This window comes from Mangifera indica, chromosome 16 (genome assembly GCF_011075055.1).
Source record: "Mangifera indica cultivar Alphonso chromosome 16, CATAS_Mindica_2.1, whole genome shotgun sequence".
NCBI lineage: Eukaryota > Viridiplantae > Streptophyta > Magnoliopsida > Sapindales > Anacardiaceae > Mangifera > Mangifera indica.
Window position 1 is genome coordinate 12033868 of NC_058152.1, and position 16573 is coordinate 12050440.

At 34.3% G+C, this 16573-nt stretch overlaps 2 long non-coding RNA genes across 14 annotated transcripts; one reads left to right on the plus strand and one right to left on the minus strand.

Moving 5' to 3' along the window:
* Positions 1-9100: 9100 nt before the first annotated feature.
* LOC123199248 lies at positions 9101-12065 on the plus strand. Of its 13 annotated transcripts, none has more exons than XR_006498276.1 (7): positions 9101-9389; positions 9509-9589; positions 9675-10642; positions 10728-11068; positions 11173-11307; positions 11406-11454; positions 11746-12065. It is a non-coding gene; the product is annotated as an uncharacterized LOC123199248 (long non-coding RNA). The 13 variants fall into 13 exon arrangements; XR_006498284.1 differs by having other exon boundaries at positions 11173-11226; XR_006498277.1 differs by having other exon boundaries at positions 11173-11454.
* A 1233-nt stretch (positions 12066-13298) lies between these two features.
* LOC123199254 lies at positions 13299-15150 on the minus strand. The gene is made up of 3 exons (XR_006498293.1): positions 15019-15150; positions 14575-14788; positions 13299-13402 (listed from the first exon to the last, which is right to left on the minus strand). It is a non-coding gene; the product is annotated as an uncharacterized LOC123199254 (long non-coding RNA).
* Between the last annotated feature and the right edge of the window lie 1423 nt (positions 15151-16573).

Below are 16573 nucleotides of genomic sequence, written 5' to 3' on the forward strand. Positions count from 1 at the left end.
AAAGATAATCAATGCTCAAATAATCAAAAAGATGCATTAAAGAACAAAATAAATCTCACAATCATTGTAGTTCCATGGTTTCAGATCCCTTCAACCAAGATAAATTACTCAGCCACTGTAGAACATGTTTTGCTCTCTAATTCTCTAAGTACAATGGTTGATAATTCTCAAATAAAAATAAGAGTATATATATTATCGTCCTACTAAAAATCTGGAAATTGAAAGTGAATCCTAATCTCCTAATCCAATCAAGCAAAGTGATACATATCTTCCCAAAAAGAAAGGAAAAGATATGTATTTTTAATATAAATCCTTCTTCCAAAAATATCATTCCTTATTTAGCTCAATTAATCCTCTTTTCCAGCTGGTGATTATCCCTTTCCTTGGAAGCAAATCTTAATATTTTATGGACTCTTGCAACAGATCTGGACGTTCAGATCTGCTTTCCGGATTCTGCTCTCATCTTTCACGTGCCCACGCCTAGTCTGCATTACGAAATTTCCAGTTTAATATATCTGCTCCAGTTTTTCCTCTTTTTGGCCCAACTTATTCCAAAATTGCTCAAAGCTTCCTAAATGCAAAAAGATAAGTAATTCCATTAGATTAAATCAAATTTCCACACAACATAAGGGAATTATAAATCAAAATAGTAGCAATTAATGGTTTTATCACACGTCTGAAGCAAAAAGAAGGATGGAAAGACAAATCAGGAATCTCATGTCTACCTAAAGGTTATTGAATAATTTGATTGAATGTTCTTTCAATATGCATAAAAGTTCATTTCTTTAAATTTATATTCAATGGTGTCAGTTTAGCAGATTAACAATTTTGAATTCCTTCAGGCGGGCAACGCTAAGATATTGGAGTGTTTGTGTGCCCATGCTTGAAGGGTGACAATTATAGTCTTAAAGATTCTTGGGGTTTATCCAGATTTTGTTGAGAAGTGCTTTGATTTCTTTTCACTGTTTTTTTCTTTCTAAATCTGATTTGTTCCCTACACCGTTACCCTATTCACAGCTTTTTATTAGTGTACTGGGAGTGCTCTGCAACATTTAATTTGTTGTATCCTATATTGAAATTTTACCAAGTCTTACTCTTATTCATAAGAAACAAACAAATCATGTAAGGGTCCTTTGGATTTCTTTAAGTAGCATAGGGGACTTAGGTAATGGCACTCCCAGTATCAACAGCAAGAGCAAATTGTTGAGGTGGTGTACCGATCCAAAGGCACGTAGTATAATACCTTCAACATGAATTCACCACAAATTCAAACGAAAATTCACTTTGAAACGAGAGATTAAAGACAAATCTATATAAAGAGACAAACAAATCAAACCTATGAAGAAATAGATTGTCATAGAGTTGCATACGAGTCGCTAAGGTGCGAACTGGATATGAATCTCTAAAGATAACAATAACAATTAGAAAAGCTACTTCTCGAGATATTAGGAGGAAATTGGTAGAGTGACAATACCATGGTGAGATGGGTGGCACCGTGCATGAGATTGACAGTTAGAGTGGCTAGAGTTGGTTGGAGGAGATACAAGAAGAGAAAAATGGTGCCAACAATGTGAATGTGAGTAGGTGCCCAAGCCATTTGCTAAGAGGGTCAGGGCGATTCAAGCGAGAGTAAAATGGTACAGATCAAGATATAGAGAAAATGATTTAGAGAGTGAGCTCTAAGACTTTTGAGGATTTTCTCTCATCATTCATTCAATAGAGTGATAGATGTTAAGTGTTAGTTTGAAGGGAATGGTGAAATGTTCAAACAATAGATTATGAGGTTAAAAATTTAGGCCAAAGCACCTAATCCCACCTAGGGTTTAGTTAATTTACAATGTCTACCCACTAATTTGGAAAAATCTAAATTATTTATTATTCCTTTTTAATATAATAACAAAAATATCTCATAAATTACTATAATTTAAATTAAGAATTCATGCTATGTAACTATGAAATTAAATATACAAAAATACCCTTTTACATAAAAATTGTAATTTAAACATAATTAAAAATAATTTACCAATATAATTTTTTGATTTACCAAATATAAGATAAAATATGTCAACTTGATTACATTATATTTATTTGCATTATAGGTTCTTGAATGTATTCCAAATATTTTTAGTCGTTGAACCCATTTCAGTTTCTACCAATATATGTGATAAATAGTATATAACACTCTATATATGACATGAAATGAAAGAATGTCATATAAAGAGTGTACAAATAATAATATTATGTTACATTTAAGAATCCCATTTAAAGACTATACATGAAATATTAAATGTGATAAATATTAAATATTAAAAGGGATTCTTATGTTATACCAAATATTAAATGTGATAAATAATAATATTATGTTACATTTAAGAATCCCATTTAAAGACTATAATAGTATTAATACTAATTTGCAAACCAAAAAGTGAAAAAAAAATCCTAGAGCTTAACAAAAATGAAAACAAAGATAGTGAAATGGTAGTTCCGTGCCCTTAAAAAGCTATTTTGAGTTAAAAAAGAGTGAAATTTTAAATATGAAAGCAAAAATTTAAATTTTTGGGATAATATTTTAAATTAAACTCTTTATTTACAATATAATAGTTATAAGATCAGTTATTAGACCCGAAATTTTACTTTTTTTTATAGGTAAATATTTTATATCACAAAATCTTCCAAAACAGTCCCAATACATCCTAAACTCATCTCCAAGGAAGATAGCCAATAATACACTGCCAAAACATAATAAAAGCCCAGCCAACAAGGAAGAGTCCAATCAAGACTCAAAGAGAAGATGAAACATATGCTACGGAATTACAAACACATTATAGCATCCAAACAAACATGCACCAAGGCTATATCCAAGGCCCGAGAGCCACACTGTTGGAAAAATGGGGCTGAGGCCGAATGACTTGGACAGCTTCCACAAACTAATACAACAAATAAATAGCTGCCACATAAACAAGCAAAAGAGATGCCGAGGCAGATCCTCGGGCAGCAGCGAAATGCATTACACCTGGAAGGAAATCCATACCACAGCAGCAAGCAGGGAGGCAGAGAGCTCAGATGCATATCCGGATTCCAGCAACACCAGACAAGAAACCAGCATCAGCCTGCAAAAGAAACGGTATAGCAGTAGAGAGAGGACTATGGCTCCATACTCGAACGCAGCACTCCAGGCCAACACCTGAGAACAACCAGCACAGCAACTGGAACACTACAACGCTCTACTCGGAGAGACAAAACTCAGCTTGCTTGATCATAGAACAAACCAGCATCCAAAGATCCTCATAGAAGGACTACAGCTCAGGAATGTCAGACCAGAGCCCATCAACAGAGGATACTTAAGCCCAAACCAGAGGACCATATTATCATGTGGCAATCCAGGAGCAAAAATTTGAAGATGCAAGAAAAGCCTGCAGGAAGAATTCAAGTCAACAAGACTAGCAAAGATTGAAGGTCCATGAGGACCAGAAGCATGCCTCAACTGCAAGGAAACCAAGCAGCAGACCAGGAGAAATTTCTGAGGGCACCAAAGCAAGCCACGGGTGGGGAAAAGGGAGGCCAGGAGAACAACAGCAGGAGAAGCAGGGAAATCAACGGCAAAACAGGAGCAGCACAGAAAACTGATGCAAAAGCTTCTGACAGAATTTAGAAGCAAACACAAGCACCAGGAAACAGGAGATTCAAGCTCCAGAAGACAGTAGCGAAAAGGCAGGTTTTGAAAGCCACCAGGAAGAGCAGAAAAGAAAATCCCAGCAGCAAAGTTGAGGCATTGGGGAGTGGAAAAACTATTAATATCGACCACTGCAGCCAGCACCAAAGCCTACAGAATAGGACTCAACTAAAGATCAGAAAGAGGGAACCTACAAAAGAACACTGTTAGCAAAAAGGGCTGCCACCTCCAAAGAGGAGAAGCCCCTAGCATTTGAAGGGGAAAGATGCAGTTGAGAAGGCCCCAGTTCCTAGCAAAGGCTTTATTGACATTAGTAGGAGAAAAATTTGAGAGGTCAGCCCCTTTGCCTCTTACCAGTCTTCTGATCCTTTCCACAATTCTAACTTTGGGCTGCAGAAGATTAGAGAAAATCCTGTTGTTTCTTTCCTTCCAAATGGCGTAAATAGTAGCCCCAGGCTTAACCTGCCCATCAAGAATTTTAACTGACTTCCTTTCCAATCCGAAGAAATTTCATCAATAAAGGAGTTCTAGTTTTGCCCATTATAACGCAAGAAACTTTTCCTCAAAATGGTCTTCCAGATAGAGTTGTTGTATTCAATCCGAAGAAAATGTGGTTTATATCCTCATCATAATGAATACATAACATGCATTTAGCATTATTTGTGAGTCCAAGTTTGACAAGTTTGTCTCTAGTCATGAATCTTTCTTAATTGCCAACCAGAGGATAATGGCTTGTCTAGGAATGTGTTTTTTTGTGACATACAAGGTCAGCCCACTTAGCCTCTCTTTTCTTACTCCTGAACTCATTCCAAACCGACTTTGTAGACAACTAACCATTGGTCGAGGGCAACCATGCGATAGAGTCTAAGCCATCTCTAGGATTATTCATCAATGCCCCTTGATCTTTGAAAGAGCATTAGAGTCCACAGCCGACCATTTCAAGAGTTACCAGTTGACCATTTCCAAGAGTCGGCATTCACAATCCATAACTTTCACCTCCCTACTAATACCTAAGTCATCAATGCCCCTTGATTGGTCTTTCTCTATACTTCTCCAAGAGAGTTATACGGATGCTAATTGTCTGTCCAAAGAAGGTAATCTTCCCATTTTCAATTTTATATTTGATTTTGTCTCTCAACTCATTTTTTATTTTGATTAACTTCCACCACCACAGACTGTCATTGGTTGGAGTGGTCAATTTGGTCACAAAAAAAAAAGTCCAATTTAAATAAGATTTTCTTATTAAAAAATCTGGTTATTTTGAAATGATTCAACTTGAAATTTTAAAATTTAAGGGAATATAAAATTTTAAAAATTCATAAACCTCTTTGAACTTTTTTTAAGGTTAAAAGAAACCGGAAAATTTTTATGAACACCTCTAGTATTTTTAAAATTATAATTACCTTCAAAACTTTTGAAAAGGGAAAATAGAAAAAATAAGAGGAAAAGGAAAATAAAAAGAATAAGAGAGAAAGGAGAAAATAGAAAAAAATAGATAAATTTATATAAAACGATTTTCATTCATTTCACTTAACAAAATTTATTAACAAAGGTAGCTGACAGGTGATAATTTGGCTTTTGTAAATTTAAAGGGTCAGAATTGTCATTTCAACAAACCTTGGGTGGAAATAGTCTTTTGACCTTGTTTTTGGTTCTTTATGGCCATGACAAAAGATGAACTCTCAATAATAATCTTCAAGGGTTAGATGAGATTAACTTTAATTGAATAATTTATAAGACTGTTGCCTTGTAAAAATTTACATGACGACATTGCAAAGGCACCTCGAAAACATAAACCCTAATATATGCTTTAAAAGATCATAAATGAACATCATGCATCAAAAATTGATTTAATTACAAACTTAACTTTGTCCAAGTAGAAAGACTATTTATATTTACAATTTCCCAAGACACTTGTAGCTGCTTCAAAAATGTCAGCAAATTAAAGTATGGAAATTATGTTTATAACAACAATGTCCAGAGGTACCTCTGATCAGGAAACGAAGTTCGAGTAGTAATGATCTTCCAAAGAGTTTGAGCTTGTTGATTTTTCCTAGTATAAGATTAGGCAGTGTCACGGGGACGGGTGGCCCAAATTGAACTAAAAGCTCCAAGACGTTGGAAGTACTCTCCTAGTGCAAGCAAGCCTCGACAACCTGGCGAGTTGTTAGGATACGAGACATCTGCTGTAGTGTTTCTTGGTGAAAATGATCAGCCTGTTCGGGCAAGAGCGTATAAATTTGGTAACATGTCAAGATGTTCCAAGTAAAAACTAGCATATATCAGATCGTATGAACCTGAAATTTAAAGAGCCATGCTATGCTAAGATCAGTATATTACTTTTTCTACCAATCATATCATTTTTGCTAACGGAAACCAATTAGTGGTCTGGTTGCCGATCATGAAATCTTATTCAGAGAAACTCTCAAACAGTAGAGAATATCCATATTTGACTATGTAGCCACACTGAAGTTTGCAGAAAAGCGAAGCACTGAAGGAAAAATTAACTACGGTTTTTTAGTACACCATGAAAATGATATTTCCTACAAATTATGAATGCAATAAATCACCAAAATAATGAATTCAACGCCAAGAAGATGGTTTAAAAGGAAAGGGATGAGAAAATAGGTGTGATTTGTCGGGCATCATGGCCATGCATTCAAGCTGCATAGTGCCTAAATAAACGTTAGAAGCAGAAGAAAACTTCAGTTTCACAGATGAATGCAAATTCAACTCGCTAGAAAGTTCTCAACTTCAATCAGATGTGTTGATAAAGAACTAATTGCCGGGTCAGAAAACGCATTACAGAAAGGCATTGAAAGTTAAGATCAGTAGCAATACCTCGGATTCTTACCTGGTTCGAAAAGCTGACTAGAGCTTCCAACTTCTCCATTGCAGCAGGTGTCTTTGGGATGTAACCTCCTTCTACCAGTTGACCTGCAGCAACAGTTTCAGCAAGAGACTGCAATTTCTCCATGCCTTGAGTCAGAGCATCTTCCACTTACTGACATGAATGTCTTAGATTATTAACTTCTATATTTTGGGATTCGATCAAGGTGTCAAGATCAGGAACGAAAACCAATTACGAATGTCAGCTTATGAATCAGCGTTATTCTACCTGTGGTGAAAGACCTTGAGGGTGAGATTATTGAATCAGATCATGTCTTCGTGGGTTATGATTACAGTAACATGTTATTCAAATTGCTTACACTCAATTTGAATAGCCAGGGTGGAATAGTTTTCTTTGTTGAACATGCAACTAAGAATTGAATACTATAAATTGCTCTGTTGATGACTGTTTGAGGTGTTATGTAAATTGCTGCTGGAAACATGACAAAATGGACAATTTTCTGCCAACATTCAAAATTTTAGATAGATGGTCCCCTCATTCAGAAATATACAAGCAATGGATGAGAGAAGAACAGTAAGTTGGATTGAATTAAATGTCCAAAAGTTTAAAAGAAAGAAACATATATATTTTATCAAGCTCGAGTTTTTCATGGTTCTTATGACCTCAACACACATACTACTACCTACTAAGCATCTTTGACTTCTCACCTGTGCACAGTAACCTTAGCAGAGGAAGCAGACCGAGAGCACGAGAGGGTTGGGTAATTTGTTTCTGCAATATGCAATGCTGGGAAGAAGAATAGCAAATGTATTGAGGGATTGAGCTAGCAAAAATTACTTATCTGCCCCTCATGCTTAAATGACAAAAACACCCTTACTAACTTTGCCAAATTACCATTATACCCTTGGTTCAAGTTTAAGCCACAAGTACAAAATAACAGTTTGTACATGTAGTATCACTCTAAAAGAATAAACCCACTGAAAAATCAATTTTAATACAAAACAGAAATTGGTTGGCGAATCAAAGATTAAAAACTCTAGAGTTGAAACTAAAGACTTGTGTAAGGGTTGTTGTGTTGGGAAGCATTTATGTAGTAAAAAAAACTATAACACAATGAATTAATGTTCAAAATTTTAACATTAACGATATTCACCTGTAAACATAAACCAAGATAAAAAAAATTAGGCTACAATATGTATTCAAAGGTAAAGAAGGTGTGTGGAATAAACTTACATTTGGCAGCTCTTTCTCTTTGAAGTGAATTCACCAAAAACTTAGTCCATGTGGTGTGTCTATATACACACAACAAAATGGTCTTTTCAAATGATAGAATAGTTATTCCAACAACATGATAGTTATATCAATTATACATCAATTGACTAACAAATGACCATTTCTGATGGTGTAATGTATATTTCCATTTATGAAGTGTTTGGTTGAAGTATTAAAAGATTTATTTGCTAATCTATATTTTATTATTTATATTATTTTATTTGGTTTGTCAAAAAATAAAAAATTTTGATAATTTTTTATTACTAATGGTGATGTAATATATAATATAAGGAGTAATAACATCATCACCTTAATTATTAAAAGATTATTAAAGTAATTTTGATGTTATTATAATAATATTCTTGCTTATTAATTTTTTAGCATACAAATATCTTCATTTTTAATTAATATAACAACAAACATGAAAAATATTTTAGATTAATTATACCAAAGGTTATTTAAGTAAAATAATCTCTTATTATTTTTTTATTACCTCAAACTAAACACAATAATTATTTAAATCTACTAAATTTCAAATTCACGCTTTACTGCTCAACAAAGTAAGCACTTAACCAAGAGTTACGGAAACATCTTAATATAGATCATCACCAAATCAACATCTTGATATAGATATTGAAGAAATACGTAAACAAACATAATTCCGATGATTTACCTTCATTTAGGTGGTTTATTTTTAATGATAGCTTGTCAAACTCTTAGAAAGGATGAACATGCACGTGTGGAGCAAAAAGAAGGATGGAAAGACAATTCAGGAATCTCATGTCGACCTAAAGGTTATTGAATAATTTGATTGAAAGCTCTTTCAATATGCATAAAAGTTCATCTTTGTAAATTTATATTCAATGTGTCAGTTTAGCAGATTAACAATTTTGAATTCTTTCAGGTGGGCAGCGCTAAGATATTGGAGTGTTTGTGTATCCATGGTTCAAAGGTGCATCTAACGGATGATTGATGGGTGAGAATTATAGTCTTAAAGATTCTTGGGGTTTATCCAGATTTTGTTCAGAAGTGCTTTGATTTCCTTTTACCGTTTTTTACTTTTTAAATCTGATTTGTTCCCAACACCGTTACCCTATTCACGGTTTTTTATTAGGGTACTGGGAGTGCTCTGCAGGATTTAATTTGTTGTGTCCTATTTTGAGATTTTACCAAGTCTTACTCTTATTTGTAAGAATTAAATCACGTAAGGGTCCTTTGGATTTCTTTAAAATTTGTAACGGGCTGTTGAAACTAACACCTACCGTTAGCTCTATTCTACATAAACGGGCAAAAAGTCTTGTACTATTATTATCATTCATTCAATAAAAGCATTTCTCTCTGGATTTCTCTGGAACCTCTCTCTCTTCTCTTCCTTTTCTTGGTATGTAGATTTAGGGTTTCCGCCAAGTTTTCTTGTTTTTCTTTGAAGTTTCGTTTCTTGAGTTGAGTCTTGGCACTTTTCAGCTATTTTTATTGATTTGGAATTACATTTTGAAGGAAACTACATTTTTTCTGTTTTGACTACCACCTAATTGAACACTTGCTCCAGAGGACCTTAAGACATAGCTCTTTTTCACTACCCAGAAGACAAAGGTTAGCTCATATCTTCCTACTTTTGTGCATCGTCAGTTCGTCTGTTGTCATCTAAATCTGCTTCTTTATTCCATGCCCGTCTTCAATTCTCATTGTCACATTATTTCTGAAAATATCAGAAATATTGCAAAGGCAGCAAGAAGACTAACAGCTCAATCTTCCCAAGAAACTGGAAAAACTATACCCATTTTGGATATCAGGTACGGTTTCTTATAACTCTATTTTATTTACAAGTAATCAGTCGATTAGTTTGCTTTGTTTTGTTAAAATCTGTGCTTTCTGGAGATGGAATGCCAGGTTACAAATCTGAGTTTAAAAATCAGCCTTCTTCCAAGAGACTAAGAATGATTTCCTCCCTCATCCTGGCACACCTAGTAGCCCTTGTGAATTGCCGTAGTTGATGAAGTCTATGGAACAATTTTCAGAGTTGAGGCATGATAAGTATCATTGCTACCAAATGTTTATTAACAGATGAAATTAATTGAGCATGCTAGAGAAATTAATTTTACAAGTTTGCATTTGAATTTTTCTGGGCGTACTTGAAAAATGACTCCACATAAAAGTCTCTACCAACTTTCATATCTTTCTTCCGGAAATCTCTCAACGAAGTGATCGGTACCCCCCTGGATTTGCTTTTCGACCATCTCAATGTAAACTTCTCTCATTTCATTTCATTTCATCACAATTCTCTTATCATTTATGACACTTTTTGCCTCTCTTCTTTGCTTTTTTCTCTTTTCATTTATGACACTTTTTGCCTCTCTTCTTTCCTTTTTTTGTTGAGAATGTAGTCAAACAAGTAGGTAGGTTGGTGCTTTGGCTTAACTGTGTTAGAGGAGGTACAAACCTTTCAGCAGAAAACTAACGGTTAGTTAATGACTCATTTAGTAAAATCCAACGGCTTAGAATCAATGTTAGTGTGCTTTCTCTATAAAAGATAAATGGTGGTTATTGCATTTCACCAAGATTGCCACATCAGACACAAAGGAGTATAAATTCAAATGAAATTCAAGCAATGTAACTTTTTGCCATTATATTAATAAAATAAGAGGTTATACAGTATTTCAGTTCATTCTTTTTCTCTTTATGAACTTAGGGTTCCTTTTTTGCTCTTCAATTTTTTTTTTCAATCAATCTACACTGTTTTCATTTTTTCACCAAATTTTAGTATCATTACACTTTCCGATAAACAGAGTACTCTGTTTTTGCAACCATTTGTTTCATCTTTAACACCTTTCTTGTGGCACTTTCGGGTAGATGCTTTCTGGTTGAACAGAGAAAGTACTTATGAATAAGTTCACAATTTGAATTGTTTTACTGATGTGAATGACGTTGCAGATTGTTTGAATGATGCGGGTGTTGAAGAAATCGTGAAAGAAGCGCAACACAGGTGATTGAATGTAGTTGAAATATGCAAAATATTTGAAAACAATGAAAAGCTTCAAATACTTGCCTCTCAACCACAACGAAGGCCTCCAAGTATTGTTTCGTTTGGGATTTTATTTTTCTAACCTTTTATGGATGTAATTTGGCTAAGTTACATTAATTGCAAGTGGCTCCTTTTTTGTCATTAAGTTGCAAAGGCTTTGAGAGTTTAGGAAGGATGACCACATGTGGAGTAAAAAGAAAAAGAAAAAGAAAGATGCAAAGACGGTACATGAGTTTATTAAAATTTTAAGGTTCGTGCAATAATTTGATGTAGATTTTATATTCAATGTTGTCTATCAGTTTCATCAATTAACAAGGGTGAAATTTTATAAGTTTTTTAAAATTCATTTTTCAGGCTTTGACCGGCATTAGAGATCGCTCTTCTCAGTCACCAGTTTCTGAGAATGTGGTTGTATGCTCTGTAAATGCTGATTGCTCTGAGAGTCTGATTTGTTCCTTATGCTTTTCAGCTATTTTTGTTGATTTGGCAGTAAATGCTTGAGCCTAATATGATATCCATTTCCCCTTTCATTTTGAAGGAAACCGCATTTTTTCTGTTTTTGACTGTAACCTAATTGAATACTGCAGCTGCAGAGGGCCTTCAGACATAGCTCTTTTTCACCACTGAGAAGACAAGGTTAGCTCATATCTTTCTATTTTTGTGCCTCGTCTGTACTCATGTAAATCTGCTTCTTTATTTCATGCCCTTCAATTCTAATTGTCACATTGTTTCTGAGAATGTGAGGAAGCCAGGAAATATTGCAAACGCGGTAAGAAGTCCACCAATGTAACAACCCAATCTTTCCAAGAAACTGAAAAAACAATACCCATTTAGGGGGTTTTAGGTTCTTGTTCTTCTAACTTTATTTACAAGTAATAAGTTGATTAGCTTGCTTTGATTAGTTAAAATCTGTGCTTTCTCTTCCAGGAGATGGAATGCTGTATTACAATTTTGGGTTTGAAAATAAACCTTTCCCCCAAGGGACTAAGAACGATTTCCTCCCTACTCCTGGTACACCTAGTCGTCATTATGATTTGCAGGAGTGAAAGAAGTCTGGAACAATTTTCAGAGGTAAAGCTTTATATCAATCTCATTCTCTTCAACTTTTTTAAAGATCATAAATTTGTTGTTTCAACCACGAAAAAGTATAGTTTCTGAAAATCATTGAAGTAGATGTGTTTGATTCTTTGTAATACTGATTTTTCATTCGTTATATATAGATATATCAGTTAAAAGATTTTTGACAAGAATGGGAATCTTTGAATTTGTTTTTTCACAATGAGAAGAAAATTAAAAAAAAAAAAACTCTGAATAATTATTATTCAGTATATTAATGGCAGATTGCTCTTAAGCACTGATTTGTTTATGTTAACATTGTGATCCAGTGATGACCCCGAGCCATAAGAATGTAACAACTTTAACTTTTATTGTAAAAAAATATATATATATGTTAATCATATCCAGTGAAAGTTGCATACAAATCTTGCATTTGATAACTACATAAATGGCTGGTGTGAAGACTGCACCGTAAGAAGTTACATTAACTCTATCATCTTGGGGATAAAACATATTCTTCGATCATTTGGTTGCTGAGCAAAAACAGGCTGGCTAGGAACTTGATAATCATAAGCGTTTGGACCACCCTGAGGATATCTCTCAGGCATTCTTCTATATGCTGCCCTGTCAGAGAAAAAAGTTACATTTCGCTGGTCAGTGCACAAGTCGTTAAGTAAAAATTGTAAACACATCAGAAAACAGGCAGAACATTCCTACCGGGAGCTGCCTTGCCACTGAGAACGAAATCCACAGTATCCTCAGTTTGCTCTTTGTTTCTTGCACTTCTTATCAGATACCTCTCCAGTTGTTCAACCCTTTTGTGAAGTGGATCAAGAGGATAGTCAGCTTCAAGCCCGTACTCTTTGGCACCATTAACTACAGCTTTCAAAGCAGCAAGTTCCTGTGCGTTTACATTAATCTGTATTGAAAAGAAAATTCTCATTCAGCATTTAGTTACAAAGGAATTTCCAAGCATCACTTATTATGCTTTAGTATGAAAATTAACCTGTGCACTAGTAGCTCCACCCGAACTCGCGCCCTTTCCCTGTGAGTTTCCCTGTGGGGAAAGCTCAGTAAGCTGCAAGGCATCAATGAAACGTACGGCATTTATTTGTTTCCCACTGTTAACCAAACACTCAACAACCTCTGCACAGAGAGCGAGGCTAGATGATTAGCAAATTTCACATCAAATTATTTCTCCAAGCTATGCCAAGCAGCAAGGGATATAATACCTATCTGTAATAACACCAAATTAATTACTAGTTAACTGCAAGCTTACCCAAATTAATTTCTGTCTACATAGCATAGATGGAAAGTTAGCGAGTAGTTCAGAAGGCAACATTAACTAAACGCATTAGCCATAGTTTTACCATATGAAAGAGGGACATGGGGACAAAAAGGGAATCTTATCAACCAGTTCTGACCTAATCTAATGAGCTCATGGACTTTGTACTTCCATCAGATTTTCTCTAGGAAGACAATCTTCAGGTTTCAATGGTGCAGCAATTTGTGAATCACATAAAGTAGTCTGTAAAACACAGTGAATACTTCCATCAATAATAACGGTAATACTAATAACAACACAGCCTTATGCTATTTCTACATGTGACAAATTGAAGGACAAAAGATCATTTTCAATAGGTTATGAGTTGGGATCATTTTCAATAACGGTATAAGCATTCTCTTAAAAAAAAAATGAAAAATAAAAATCCTAATCATGTGAAGTTTATTAATATGTGGAGTTATATACAAAATCTTGATAAACCAATTGAAACATATTGGACATCTTTCATGCTAAAAATATAAACTATATATTTGAAACAAAAGGGAAATAATTTAGAAATAACCATAGGCAACAATCAAAAGATACCTGATAACAATGTTTAGCATGTCAAACATGAAAAAAAAAATATTATTATAGATAAAAGAGTTAAATAAACATGAGAAGTCACTGAAAAGAGTTGAAAGAAAGTTTGCAAGTTAAAATGTGACTAAGTAAATAAATTAAATTCAATGTTTGAGTTTAGTTACCATGTAGCAGAAATATTTAGGCGGCCACATTTTTTAAGGGCATAACTATGAGAAAGATGTTTACGAGTTACTAGTATGTGTTAAAGCTATAAAAACCATAGAAAACATGGCTTTTGATCTGACTGAATAACCTCAGCCTCAAACCCTTTTGATTCAAATAGACGGCCAAAGGAAATTACATCTCCTTAACAATCAGATAAATCCAATTCGAAAAATTTTAAGTTCTTAATAGTCTTGTAATGATACAACCACTCACAAAACAAAATCAATTAAGTTATCATTCAGTCAGCCTTATAGAAACTCTACAAAAGATTCATTACTTTTAAAGCCAAATTCATTCATTGAGCCAGGCATTGATTTTACTAGGCCTATTCATATAGCTACCAAATTCATTCATTGACTTATCCTCGAGGCTTTAAAAATGGGTCAGATTTAGCAAATTTATGTACTAAAAATTTGGAATTTTGCAGAACGGAATCAAGATTAACAAGAACCGAAAACCAATCAAAACTACAAAATAAATAAAGAATTAAAAGGCAATATAGAGTTTTATATATATGTATCTCACATGCGTTAATACGATGTGTTTATGAAAAGGAAATCAGTTGTGAATTGAATTTAACTCAATGATAAATTAATCTATGAAATAAAACCTTTTTTAAGACATACCCGCACAGAGGCTCTGAATGAGCAAAGACCATGTTTGCATCCCAGCCAATATCCATCCCACCATTCCATAATGAGAATGAACACCACTGCTTGAACTCCTCTCAGCATACTGTCACTTGTAAAGACGTCGTACCCTGTCATGGTAACAATTGCAGTCCAGATTGCATTTTACAGGTTGATACGTGCTTCATAACTCAGGCTCGAATTTGGGATCCTTGTGAAAATAAACATCAACCCCCAGTTCCAGTCAATTACATGACCAAAAATTTCTAGCATATTTTAACTCATTTACCTTGAAAGCTACACATTAGGTATTCAGTATATAGCATGAATTAGACACCTAATTATGTCAATAAATACCAAAGAGTCTTCTTCCCCTCCCCCCGCTCCCCTCCCCCTTTTCACATGAAGATTGCAAAATGATAAAATTAAATTAAAAATAACCTGATGCCTGCCGCACTGCTCACAAGTAGCACAGGGGACTTAGGTAATAGTACTCCCAGTTTCAACAATAAGACCAAATTGTTGAGGTGGTGTAACGATCCAGAGGCATGTAGCATAATACCTTCAACACCAAATCACCACAAATTCAAACAAAAATTCACTTTGAAACAAGATATTAAGGACCACTCAACATAAAGAGACAAAAAAAATTCAAACCTGTTGAGAAGTAGATTGCCGTAGAGTTGTATACGAGCACTAGGGTGCGAATTGGATGTGAATCTCTAAAAGTGACGATGACAATTCCAAAAGCTACTTCTCGAGCTATTAGGAGGGAATTGGTAGAGCTAAAATACCATGGTGGGATGGGTGACACTGAGCAAGAGATTGGCAATCGGAGTGGCAGGAGTTGGTTGGAGGAGATATAAGAAGAGAAAATTGGTGGCGGCAATGTGAGTGTGAGTAGGTGCCCAAGCCATTTCCTAGGATGGCCAAGACAATCCAAGTGAGTATAAAACGGTGCGGATCAAGATGCAGAGAAAAGGATTCAGAAAGTGAGCTCTAAGACTCTTTGAGGAGATTCTCTCGTCATTCCTTCAAAAGAGTGACAGATATCAAGTGTTAGTTTGAAGAGAATGGTGAAATATTCAAGCAATAGATTATGGGGCTAAAAATTTAGGCCAAAACACCAGATCCCACTGAAGGTTTAGTTAATTGCCAGTTTACCCACTAATTTTGAAAAACCTAAATCCACATGGTAAATTATTTATTATTCCTTTTTAATATAATAACAAAAATATCTCATAAATTCCTATAATTTAAATTAAAAATTCATGCTATGTAATTATGAAATTAAATGTACAAAAATACCCCTTATATAAAAATTTTAATTTAAACATAATTAAAAATAATTTACCAATGTAATTTTTCTATTAACTGTTAAAAATTCCGTTTCTGGAAACTGTCAAACTCTGGCTTTTAGACAATTGAAATTTATACATCACTAGCTGCCTAATTCGTAAGAAAGCAATGCGAGAATGAAAGAAGATGGTACTGAAAAAGAATTTGAGATCTTGAGTGATGAAAAAATGAGAATTTTAATATCTGCATTATTTTCAAAAGCATGATCTACTAAAGACATGAAACACAGAAAACTATTGACAGCAACAACATCCAAAGCTACTAAAGCCATCTCCACAGCTAACAACTTAAGGAAAATCAATTCTTCTGTAATTGATTTGTAGCACCTTGAACAAGAGCAGACGAATATCGCAGGAGTACTTCATTGTTAATTTGAACTCAAATAGTGCAGCCAAGATACAACAATACAACTCAACAAATAGGAGCATCAAGAGAATGGAGCAAGTAGCAATCATCCGCGAAAATCTTAATTGACTAAATAGGTAATTAGTATTTTTAACAAGACAATATTCTACCCCCTCTTTTGTTTATGCAAATAATCCATAGAACTAATAAACGATAACAAAACCTCTTATGGACATTTATCTAAACCACTAGGCAAATAAAATTGGTGATACAACAAAGAAGCCCCAGCAAT